Source organism: Passer domesticus, chromosome 1 (assembly GCF_036417665.1).
Source record: "Passer domesticus isolate bPasDom1 chromosome 1, bPasDom1.hap1, whole genome shotgun sequence".
Lineage (NCBI taxonomy): Eukaryota > Metazoa > Chordata > Aves > Passeriformes > Passeridae > Passer > Passer domesticus.
The window spans coordinates 105,446,118-105,459,259 of NC_087474.1; the positions used below are offsets into that span (position 1 = coordinate 105,446,118).

The 13,142-nt window shown below is 35.8% G+C and overlaps 1 protein-coding gene across 2 annotated transcripts in view; it reads right to left on the reverse strand.

Moving 5' to 3' along the window:
• The window catches only part of DOK6 (docking protein 6), a 251,085-nt gene that overhangs the window by 168,100 nt on the left and 69,843 nt on the right, over positions 1 to 13,142 (reverse strand). The window lies entirely within an intron of this gene.

Genomic DNA, 13,142 nt, shown 5'->3' on the forward strand with positions numbered 1-13,142 from the left:
TTCCCTGCTCTGTACCTGTGATAGATCTCCAAAAAATCTGCCCTGAATTGTTTGAGAGATTCACCCAAAATATATTCAGGTGAATCCACAGAAGCCATGCTTTAGTGTGCTTTGGCTCAGACCCAAACTGGTAACACTCAAGGTCTCATAGACAAACATGAATTTCTTTGTTAAAGGAGTTATGGTCATACCACTAAGATAATATTATTATCTAAGAGGAAAAAATCCTCTCAAAACAATTTTCCCACCCCTCCCCCTACTTTCACTGATTATCACCAGCATTCCAGAACTTACAGGAGCTAAGACTGTCCTTCTACAGCTATTTCCCATGGGCAGAAGAAAATTATTAGTCTACCCAACTGATGCTATTTATTTTTATAGTCTCATCAGCTGCTTAGAAATAGAAAACACATTGATTTTCTGTGCTCTGGGGACCACCTGAGGGCACGAGTGGGTGGAAGGAGAGGAAAAAAAAAAGAAAAAAAAAGTTGTAGCATTTCTGGTCAAATTTAACAGAGTACAAACATCCAGCATGTAGGTTCACGAGTACCTAACACAAGTACCTTTTTTCACTTGCAGTCTTAAAAGTGCATATAGGACAAGAGCAGAAAGCTGTGTTTCTCCCTTCGCACTTCCTGACACTGCTGAGATGGTCTCAGCCACAGGATATGAAGCTGAAATGTGCAGTCTAATACAGAAGAGAAGCAAGGTGGTAATGCTGTGTGCTCACTAGTGTTGATTCTACCAGAAGTAACATCTGGTTTTGCAGTAATAATTTCTATCTTAGTTGTGAAGTCTTAGTAAAAGTTTAAGACTGAAAACTTGTTATAGATACAGCTTTATTATATAGTGACAGTATGAGGAAACTCCCATACCACAGCAAGTCAGCTTCTTGTTAATCAACCTTTCCATGTAAAAAGTCAGAAAAAACCTATGGTTACAATATAAAATATGCAGATTTTATGGAAAATACCCAGTAGGTTTAATAGAATGATTACCTTTATTAATAACCACTCTGAGTAAGAACATGCTATGAATCATGAACTACAAATAATTTGCCAAATTCTGTATGATACAGAATTCTCTAAATTGAGATAATGTGAGAGAATGGACTAACAACTTTATTTTTTAGTATTAGAACAACTAAATAAGCAAGTATTATGACTAACCCTTAGCATCTTCAAGAATTTGTGTCAATGGTTGCTTTTGAATAGGTCACCACAGTTGCTGTCTTACACACCAAGCATTCACAGAAAGTGCACCTTCTTGACTGATTTTATTTACAACAAAGTCATGGTGAGAACTCCCAAATGAATTTTAATACCTTAGAATTAAAGTTTCTATTTGGAGGTGGGGTAGGGAGGAGAGACAAGGAAGTTTTCAGTGTAAAATTTAATAAAAGCACTGAAAAACTCAGTCATCATCACTGAACAATTCAGAATTTGAGAGGTGTTTTATATTAGGTACATATTTACATTATCTATATATCAGATAATACATGCTGACAGCAGCAGACAAATTCTGCCTCTGTATATTAATCAGCACATACGAGGGCCATTCCCTAATAGATGTATATCATAAACAGGTTTCTAAAATCACAGTTATATTTCCAGTATCTCAGAAATTAATCCAAGCAACTCTTCATAAGTGGTTATTAAAACTCTTGCCTCGATACATACAGGTCTAAGTCCAACACTGCACAGCAGCAATTGCTACACATTCCTTTTTGCTTTAAAGTGTGCACTGAAATGACCCTTGCCTAGGAACCGACAGTTAGGAAAGAGTGGGCATAGATGTATGAGGGAAAATGTGCAAGTCACTGAGCCCTGCCTCCTCCAGCTGCAGAGAGCCATGCAATAGGTACCTGCTACTCCTTCTGTACTCATCACACGATTTATATATAAGGAGATATTTGAAATGTGACAGTTGTTTTTTTTCTTGTCCTTATGGTACTGGCTCACTAGGATAGAAATAATTTCATTTCTGAGGAGGAACAGGGAGAGAAAATACTGGACATTTCACATTCATAGTTCCTTTTCATAGGTGCTCAGTGGTTAATACATAACCACCGTGCTTTGGAGAGAATTTTTGTTATTAAATGTGATTTAATTTATGAGCCTTGTCCCAGAGCAAATTCTACTTGTTGCAGCTAACATCTGTATGAAAGAATTTCTGCTTTTTACTCCAAATCACTTGTTATAATGGGGCTTGTTATATGGGCTTCATCACTTGTTATATGGGTTTTTGTATTTTTAACATATAAGGAATCTATCAGCAGAGAGCTGTCCAGGTGAAGACATGTTAGATCAATGCAGCATTCACCAGTGAACTCACAGCATCAGGTCACAGCAAGACAGCCACTCTGACACTCAGCAGCTGAGGATGCTGCACCATCTTACTTTTGGATGGCAGAGGCTTTCGTTCTATTTTTCTTTAAGAGGATCTAGCTCTGCTCTTCTCAGCACACAATATGTAATTCTTCCTTTGGCTCATCTACCTTTCAAATTAACAAGTCCCTGGTTCCTACTGTTTTCCCTATGGTCTCCTTAAGTCTGCCCTGCTGGACATTTAAATATCTTTCAGTAATCACTTTAAATTAGTTCAGTCTTGGTTTATGATAGATTTAAGTTCTAAGACTTCATAAATTAATAAAATATTGCATAAATAGAGAAGGCTTATAATTGGAAGATCAGCCCTATTTACAGTGATTTTTTTAACTTGTTCACAAAATTCTACCTCTCTCTATGGTTATGTTTCTGATGCTATTTCTATTGTTGTATACAAAAGGAATTCCTTCTCCTATGAACTGTCTCCATTCTTTTATTATTAGCAGCACAGAAACTGAAGAATATTATTAGCATTAGTAATTGTCTCACACTATATGTTCCACCAGATACACTGTGCAATGCCATAGAGAAGTCTGTCTGATTCTTTCTACATACACTGCTGAAGTTTCCTATTCTTCATTGTTAGTAAACATCATCATACAATACTTGATTTAAATGTGCAATGTGCTTTAAAATATTTTCTAGATCTTTTTGATGCTCCTATCCTTGTTTCTGAAGGCTGAAGTAACTAAAATGTGGTTTTCAATGGTACAAGCATTGGAAGACAGGAGGTCTATGGGGGTTTTCATGATTTCAAAATTTGGTCTTTGTGGAAAGTAATAGCAGAGTTCACTATGTGGTTTTCATATCTTATTTATATGAAACTTTTCCAGACATCTTTTGCAGAGGGCTGCTCAAAAGGGAATGAGAGCAATATTCTCACTGACCACAGGCAGAAACCAGAGAGCAATGGTCTATTTCACAAAATTGAGCCAAGCCTGGCTTCAAAATACTGTCATGAAGTCAGGTGGTCAGAATTACTCTTAACAGGTCTACATAAATATTTTTCTGGTTTTGTATCAGATTTTTCTTTTTTGATCACTGCTAACAAAAAAATCACAATCAAAATACAGTAAAAAATTAGGAAAAAAATGTTTTTACAAGATATACCTATACATATGAATACTAGAGCTGATTTTTGGGACAAATTCTCTCTATAGGCACAGCATTATTAATATTTTAGAGGCATTAGAATTTCCCTGACAGAATTTACACCAAATAGTCCACTTATATTCAGCTTGTCTTTCTGTGGTCATCAGCATCCAGAAATTGTGAGAAGACCACACATTTTTTATTTTAATCGTTAGTTCTAAAGTCTTTAAATCAATTCCAATTCAAATTGAAGCTACATAATTCTACCTAGGACTAATTAAATAATTTTGCCTAGAACTAACTAGAGTATATTTAATTGGTTAAGACAATGGTTTCTTTGGCCAGTACAAACTTTGGACCATGTTCTCAGCTTTGTTTTGAAAGTCTTATTGCTTATTTACAATGGGATTACTTTAAAAGAGAAGTTATAAGTTCTCTTCCTTTCCCCCATGCCTATAAACAGAAAAGAATAGTTAAATTTATTGAAGTATGAGTCTTTGATGGTTTTTTTCAGGAAAAGCAAGGCAAACTATAAAAATAAAAATCCCTCAGTGACCATAAGCTAATTCAGCAACACAATACAATCCATATTTAATTCCTTAAAGGTCGTGCATGTTGTGTCATTCTACTTGTCAGTGATCTTTTTAATAACACTACACCACTTCTCCAGAGATTTAAGTCAACTATATAAGTGGGTGTTTGTTCTAAAAATACACCCACAATTAAATATTTCAGTGTGTGTGTCTATACGTTTATACACACCTTTATACCTTTATACATTAGTTTACTGGGGGGAATGTATATCCTGGAAATGAAAGTACAGGAGATGTCAAAATTCAACTAATTTAACTCATTTATAGGCACTTCAAGAGGAAAATTAGTTAGCACAAAGAATTTAAACAAAGTATTTGCTATCAAAAACCAGAAATGCAAGCATTTCTAGCTGAAGTTCTTAATTTCTACAGCAGTACTTCCCAGTTTTGCTACAGGTGATTAGAATTTCTTAGAACTGTCATATGAGATGGTGCATGTGTTTTAAGAGAGTGCTTACATTAAGAAATCTATTTTAGTATCCTTTTCATTAGTGCTGCATAGAATTCCTGCAAACTGTGGAGAGCAAAACTTGATGTGATGGCTGAGATTATGATTTAAAATCACATACCAGTAGCTAACAGTCCCACTCTGGGGTGTTGGATTAGCTGACCTCCTTGATCCTATGAATACGTGAATTAGCGATTAAATTCGATCTTAAATGCTCAAATTTTCTCTTAGAGTTATTGTTTTCTCTGTGAGGATTTTATAAGAGAAAAAAAACCTAGATATCCCTTTCTCTAAACACACAGCCATTTTGTTCTTCTCAGTTCTGCCCTCTGTTATCTTTAAAACTGGAATTCAATGAGCTGAAGCAAAATTGGTCCACAGAGCCTACGAGAGGTTTTTCCACTTATACAACCCTGAAAGCAGGGTTCTCAAGCAAAGGCAATTGGCTATCAAGGACTACTTCTCAAACTCTAGAAAGCATTAACACAATGTGCTTTTCCCTTAATTTTCTCTTTCTACTTCCTTAGTCATCTCTTCCCATTTCCCCTCCCCAATTTTTATGTTGCTACATAAAAGTAATATAAACTTTTAATCTAATTTTTGAAAAAGTAATTTAGGATGGGAGCTCTTTCTCCTCCCAAGCTGAAACTCAACTTTCTCCATTCCAAATAAAGGATTTCCTAAAAAGATTATGTATTATTAACTTTAGTGAAAGTAAGGGACTTTTAAGAACGGTTTTGGCCCATTATAAAGAGGTAAAATAAGACTACAATGTCTCAGGATTAAGGTTCAGTAATTTCTAGAGAAAAGTTTAGTGTTGCTTTGTCTAGAGTAAGAACATGCATTTTTTTTTAATCCATCAGGCTTTATGCCTCCAAGATAATCCTCTGCCCTCATCTCTTTAGTCAAAACATAGCACAGATCAAAACATGCATGCAGATGTCAGGCTCTGAACAAAAGCTGAATAGAAATTAGACTGCAAACACTGGAATGGTGGTTTCTATTCTTCTGAAATTATGAAGGAACAGAAATAATCCTGTATCTGGGATCACACTATTATAAGAATGTGTGCTTTTACTTTCCACTATACAATGTACTCTTTGTTCACAAGTTTTTAAGGTTTTGATCACATCATCAAGCCATTCGTACCATGACATTTTTGGGCAAGTCCAGAATTTGTACCTTTTACTAAAGTCTAGGATAACCACTATCCTGCACAGATTAAGTATGACAATTTTGTTAAATTTTAGGGAAAAAATAGTATATGGCCAACATATGGCATTTTAAACTAAGGTGATTTTTTTTCTGTAATGGCATCTAGCTCCTCTTTTCCACATCAGGTTTTAAGTCCTGCCACTACTGCAGCAGTGGTTTTGGTGGCAGCATCCATCATGAAATCATATCACAACCTAGGCTAGAGGGAACACAGGCCCAAATCAACTGCTTTCTGACAATTTCAAAAACATATTTAACATCTTGAAAACTACAAGGGACATTTTCGAAATTTCATTGATCTTAAAATTCTTCTTCTGTTACATTTTAGACATTTTCATTACCAATCCAGGAGTCCTAAGTGTCTGAGACTGGTGTAATTCCACACATATAAATTACTGCTTAAATAGAAAATAGAATTTGCTACTAAGCATTCCAAAAATCTGATTTTCTGCACGTCATCTGCAATTAAAGCTGGCTGAATGAACAGGGCAAAAAATTCTTTGTGATGACACCTAGGATGAATAACTAGACTTTATATCTTTCAATTCTTATCTAAACAACTACAAGTGCTGCTGAAGACAGGCAGAACAAGTTGCTTCAACCTACTGACATGTAGTCTGCTACACCAGAAGCAATAAAAAAGTTTTTTTAAAAAATCCATTTTCAAATCCCAGTAGTAGATTCCTTGAAGAAAATATGACAGTGGTAAATATATAAAGAAAGTGAAATTTACTATCCTTCTTTTTATGTTACCCTGCTTCTTTTCTCTTGCTGTGGTATTCACCACACCCCAGGGAAGTAACTATTCACTACTAAACACAAACTCAAAAATAATTTGATTTCTGAGAATTGGAAGGAAAGGAGAAATAAATTTCTATCTTATGTCACTGAAGAACCATTTTTTTCAGATAGAATGAAATAATTAGCATTTAGTCTCAAAAGGAGACTCCTGGATAGTCAAAATCTGAAAACAAGGGAATTTTACCAGTGAAAATGGCAGCTGTGATTTAAAAGCTTGCACTTCAGTTGTCTCACTTATGAGCAAGAATTTCACCTCTGCACCTGAAACGTTGCACCAATTCAAGCAGCAATGACTAAAACATGGAAGAGAAATAGAGGTCCAAGAAAGGACAACCTCTAAAAATCACTCATCTCATACATGAATGATCCTGTTCAGACCCACGGGACAGATATTTCCTGTTCTGCAGTAAAACAAGCAGAGTGGCAAAGTCTCAGAAATGACAATTTCTCTCCCCTTCTGGACTTCCCCCACCCCACCACCAGTTTCTTTACTTAATCCTTCCAAACCAAGCAAAATAAATGTCTGACAGAACCTTTTCCCCTGCATGTACACACAGATACCCAGCCAGAAACTTCAACATGATTGCTAGCAGTTCCTTCACCAATTATCATGTTAATTCATAAAATTTAGTAATGCGACTTTACTTACAGCTTACTAGAGAACAATCATTCTGTTTCATGGGAGCTGAAAATGTCACGGTTTAATTAGCAGGTAGCTAAACACCCCACAGCTGCTCATTCACTCACTGTCCCCTGCCAGCGGGATGGGGGAGAAAACTGGGGGGAAAAAAGTAAAATTTTTGGGTTTAGATAACAAAAGTTTAATAGGCTAGAAATGGAAGAGAAAACAAAAACAGGAACATCAATTTGAGAAATTAGTTAGAATACACTAAACAAGTGGCACACAATGCAATTGCTCACCCATCACCTATTGGCCAATGCCCAGCCAGTTCCCAAACAGTGGTCCCCAGCCAGCTTTATCCCTGGCTTATATACCCAGCATGATGCCATAAAATATGGAATATCCTTCTGGCCAGGTGGAGTCAGCTCTCCTGGTTGTGCCCCTCACAAATTCTTGTGCACCCCACCCTCCTTGCTGGTGGAGTGGAGAAAGGAGCAAAGGCCTTAATGTTGTGTATCCACTGCTCAGCAAAACCCAAAACATCCATGTGTTATTAACATTGCTCTCATTCTAAATCTAAAATCCAGCATGGTACCAGCTACTAGGAAGAAAATTAACTCTATCCCAGATGAAACCAGGACAGTAGAACAACAGAGTACTTATGTAAGGTCTGCTGTAATTTGACATCTATGTTGGGCACCCTAATTCCTGGGTTGAAATAGGTTTGTGTCCGATCAGTTTGAATCAGGCACAAAACCTGAAGTTCTCAAAATTTCGGCCAGTGCTTTACAGATCAGCTAAAGAAAAAAAAAATCTCAATTCCATGGTGTATTAAAAACACTTCAATTAACTAATAGTTAATATTTGGTGCATTTTATTCTTTTTTCCCCATATAGAAACAGTATCCTAGAGATTTCTCTCCCATTTATGTCTTCACATTGGATCTGGCAATGAAGTATAAACTGGTGGTATCACATCTATTTCCATAGCAACACTCCAATTTCCCAAGCACTGTCATGGCTTCTACTCTTACTGAAAGCTGAGAGAAAAGCAAGGCTGAGGAAATGTTTGTCAAGCATTCAAACATGGAGCTAGTTTGAAGTATCCTCTTAAAGTGGATCCAACTATCTTCAGCTAGAATACTAACACAAATACATACACACCAACAAATCCTTGCGTTTTTTGCTGTGGTTTGTGTTGCTTTGGTTTTTTTTGGGTTTTTTGTTTTTGTTTTGTTTTTTTGGGTTTTTTTGTTTTTAAATAAATCATAGCATCAAATTTCCTTAGTTACTTCCAATAAATCTCAGTGAATGGATGTATACTTCACAATAGACACTTGATTTTAATGTCTATTCCCATTCCTTATACCATTTGTATGAAAACACAAATTGTCTAAATAAAGGATGAGCTCTTCACAGGCCTTACTACAGCAGTACTCAATATAAAGCCCTTAGAGGACAGAGGAATACAACGTACATTATGTTTTAGACATTAAGCTGATTGAAATTTTTTTTGCCTACTGCCACTATTTATTACTTACTAAACAACACTAATAGTCAATACATATTCAAAACAGCACAGGTTTCATTATTGGCTAACAAACAAAAAAGCTCTGAAAAAAAGCTACTACATTAATAATGGTCATAATTCATGAAGAGAAAACAAAGCAAAAAAGCACTTCATAGAGTCTTTTCTAGTAAGATACAGAACTCTGATGAAATTTTAGAATGTTTTTTTCCAAGAATGCCCCAAAGAGTATATTTCTCAGAACAGATCTTAAAGCTGACAAAAGAAATAATTTGACTACAAACTGTTATGTCTTCAATACAGCCAAGGCAATTAGTCACTCTGCTCCTATCAGAGAATTTCAAATATATTGTACATTGACAAGCTGCCTACACAATAGCAGCCTTGTGATAGGAAAGTAAAAAGCAAAATGAGGAAAAATTAATAACACATTGAACACATGCTGTCTTCCAGTTCTTTGACAGAACTGCTCTGAATCAAACCTCCATGCTTTCCTTGTTCTTTACTCATATCTTAAAAACTCCAACTCACCCACATACCCCAAGAGCCAGTATCAGCTTTTTTCTCAAATCCTGTAACCCTTTCAGGGATTCACAACAGAAATGTTGAGTCTTGACAGACTTTTACAAGAGCCAAATGTTTCTAGTAGCACCCAGCCAGTTCATCTTAAACAGCCTTCCCACACCTAAAGGATTTAATAAACTGCTGTGACTAAAGGAAAGACTGACATTCTAAGATGGGTCTATAACCAAATTAAGATATTTCAGAACAGAGAAGGCTAAAGAACAACATGGATCAACTTCCAGTATTATGGGTCACAAAAATTCCTGATTAGTTCTTTGATTCACAGTGTCTCCTATCTATCTGTGTGGAGAAAAAGAGAACTGGTATGATGGCTGAAGTATTTTGAGATGCAGGTAGGTTACAATTTACAACTCATGTTTTATCTGATAGTGATGGAACCTCAACAAAAACTATACGTGAAGCTAAAATTTATTTTTAACGTATGAGAAACATGTCTGCAAGAGATCTGAGCTGTTATGAATCTACTTGTTTATTGCACCCTTTATATTCCCCTTATCTGCTGAGCCCTACTGTTCCCCACCCTGTCAGCCTCCTATTTCTTCTGGTTTTAGTGCACTAAGAACTTGTTCAATCTCATTACTGTTCTCATTGCACTCAGGCCTATATTTCAGACATGCATTCAAGGTCCAAACTTTACCAACTCATCCCACCTTATTTCCAATGTATTTCCTGTCTAGAAAAGCAATGAGCAGCTGTCTCCCCTTTCTTAATTGAAATACCTCAACCTTAGAACCTCCCTCCTTTCAGACTGGCCAAATCACCAAAGCACCCTTTAATAATGTACACTGTGCAGTGAAATTTCTAAGAACTGTAAGTATTTACCTAAGAGATTACAGCAATACTGTCAAAGGACTAAAGTTTCCAACCATTTGACTGTAAATCCATAATTTCTAACTTTTTCCTATTCTGTCTCAGTTTTACAACACAGTGCCATTTCTGCTTTTTATTTGCATGCTTTTAGAACATTACCTTCCACAGGAGGGGACCTAGCAAGGTTTGTTGATGTGAGGTAATTTCAGAGAATTAAAGAGAAGAGTAATAATTCACTTTTCAGTTAGGTCTCTGTACAGAGGATTGATTGAGGTAACCTCACTAACGCGAGAAGTCTCTTTTATTGACTATCAATCATTTCAGTAATTTCTATGCCAGCTGAAAGACTCAGGGTTAGGAAAATGTATGTAGCTTCCTTAATGTACTTTGAGAAAAAAACACTGCAAAAATTGCTCAGCCAAATAGCCTTCTTAGAGAAGAGTCTACACTGCAGCTGAGAAGAAAAGGGATGAAATTTTCTTGTGGTACTGGTCCAGACTTAACAACAGCTGCCACTTCCCCCATTACACAATGCACGCAAACCACTGGATGCAGAAGGCTGAAGACCTACCTGTCATGCTCCATATCTATTTTGTGATTGCACACATTTCTCACGAGACTAAACCAACTCTTTGCCAAGCCCTTGTGTCACATAATTTCTTCCTGGAAAATGGGTAGAATTGCATTTGTCCTTTCTTTTGTTTTATCTTTGCTGTCTGCTGAACATATAGGACAAGGCATGCTTGCTTTTACTGTCTCATACCTTTGTTGCTGCTATAGCACTAGATTTAATTTTCTATTTTAGAACATTCAACACTGGCAACTTTAAATGTAAAAAAACAGCGGTAAAACCTTCAAAAATTAGCTTTGGTTGTGCCTCAAAACTATACAAAGGCTCAAATATTTCAGCTGCTACAGATGCAATTGTAAATGTTCATTCATTCTCTTCTTTTCTATTTCAGTTTAAGATATCCCTGATCCAACAGCTGTGGTCACCCAACAGCCTGAGAAGGAAGTTAGTACTAGGTTGCTAGAGCAAAGTAATAACTTTATGCAAAATGATTCTTACTGTTCATTTTTCTAAAGAGCAAAATCATTAAAAGTGCAGCATAATGCTCTGTAATTATAATCTAAGTCATTTCCCCTGTTAAAAATACATTCTAATTGCTTTAAGTGAAAACACATCATTATAACTTCCCTTGAAAGGGGAACTAATAAATAGATTAGTAAAATCCTACAGTCAGTACATTAAATCATGTTTGTTCATTCAGCTGAGACTGGAACACGTAAAGTACATCTTCTTATGGAAAGACACAATTAGGGAGAATGGTTGGCTCATGGGATTAGCCAAAGGATTTTGAGTTTTCCACATCTAGCTTGGTGGTGTGAATCCTCTGCAGCTTGATGTTGACTGAAGCTTATTACCATCTGCTCCCTGTTCAGTGTCCTACATAAAAAGAATTAGTCGTCTTTGCCTAATTCCAAGCTCACAGGTGTCCAGTATTACAGCAACTGACAGTAATTAGCACACCTTTAAGCAACGTCAGCAAAGATGCAGAAGATTTAAAAAATACAACAAAGATGCTTATGTAATTTGGTATAAGAGGTCTATCCAAGCCATGCTTTGAGAAGAGACAGGATGGTGGAATTATCTCCACTTTTCATTGTGCTTCTGCCAAATCACTGATTATGGATGATTACATGCCTGCATAAAACTTTAAATCTCTAATTTCACTAGATCTAAAAATCCCAAGGAAGTAAGAAGACAATACCAATTCTTAAACTCTGAAAGCTTATGCTTTCTTATCTTAAAGGGGGATTTTAGAGATAAAATACAGTAACTATAATTAGCATGGCTGTACTCAGAATCTGAGAAAACCACTTTGGTGTGCACAAAAAATTATTGCAGTTTCTATAATGCCTACAGCAGCTGTGCAGGTAAGCACTATAAGAAGGAAGATAATAACAAGGAGAGTTACAAATTAAATTAACCAGATTTCTTACTATTAACCTTTGTGTGAACAAGCCTGCTGCCTTTGGTCATCTCAGTTATTGCAGATATATCTTTGTTTTCTGAAATAAGCACTAACTTGTGCAAATAGCAAACTAGCAAAGTGTTGTAGTTTCAAAATAGATAAAAACTGGAGTTTTTTTAAGGTATATAAAGATTGTTTTGAAGTAAAAAACTGGAAATCTCTCACTTTCCAAACACAGACATTCAGGATTAATTCCCACTGGTGATGAGCTGCTTCTGCCACATTTAAGTTGCATTTCAGGCTGCTACCATTTTCTCCAAAGATCAGAATCTAACTTTGCCCATTGTGTGACTCCCCCAGAAACATGGATCTATTTGTGAAACTGAACTTTGTATTATGAGAGATGAATTTTGGAAAGGAAATACAGGACAAGAAAAAATATAAATTAAGTATTTCTTTCCATGCTTAACACAACAACATAAAAAAAATCCAATTTTTAACTAGAAACATCAATTTACAGCCATTCTTTAATTCCTTATATAAATATAATTCCTATAAGAACTGTATTTCTTTAAAACTAATATTAGGAGACACTTTCCAGCTGACTTCTAATTGTTGTATCTGTCAGTTCCATAAATGTCTTCATTTAAGCATTTAATTTCAGTAGTCTTTTATATGGTAAATAAGCAAACAAAACCAGCCAGATTTGAAATCTAGTTTTTTTCCAAGTACTAAGTTTCAAGTTCTTCTTGGGTTTTCTTATAGGCTTTAAACATTCAAACCATTCAGTAGTTTTCTTTTGGTCTCTTGCATAAGGATGTGATTTTATTTTTGCATGATCTCCATTTAAATCAACCTTCCATTTATTCCAGAAGAACACAATCAAGACCTTATTGTTTGTAAGCAGAGAAAACCCTCTAAGAAGGGGTTAGAAACCCTGAAACCTTCTAAGAAAGGCTGAACCAAGAGTTTTATCTACAGAGCTTATGAGTGTGGTTTCCTAAAGAAAGGGAAGGAAAAACCAAGATTCATTTTTCTGAAGCATTAATAGGAATCATCTTGTTCTTCAGATCCATGTCCCTCTTT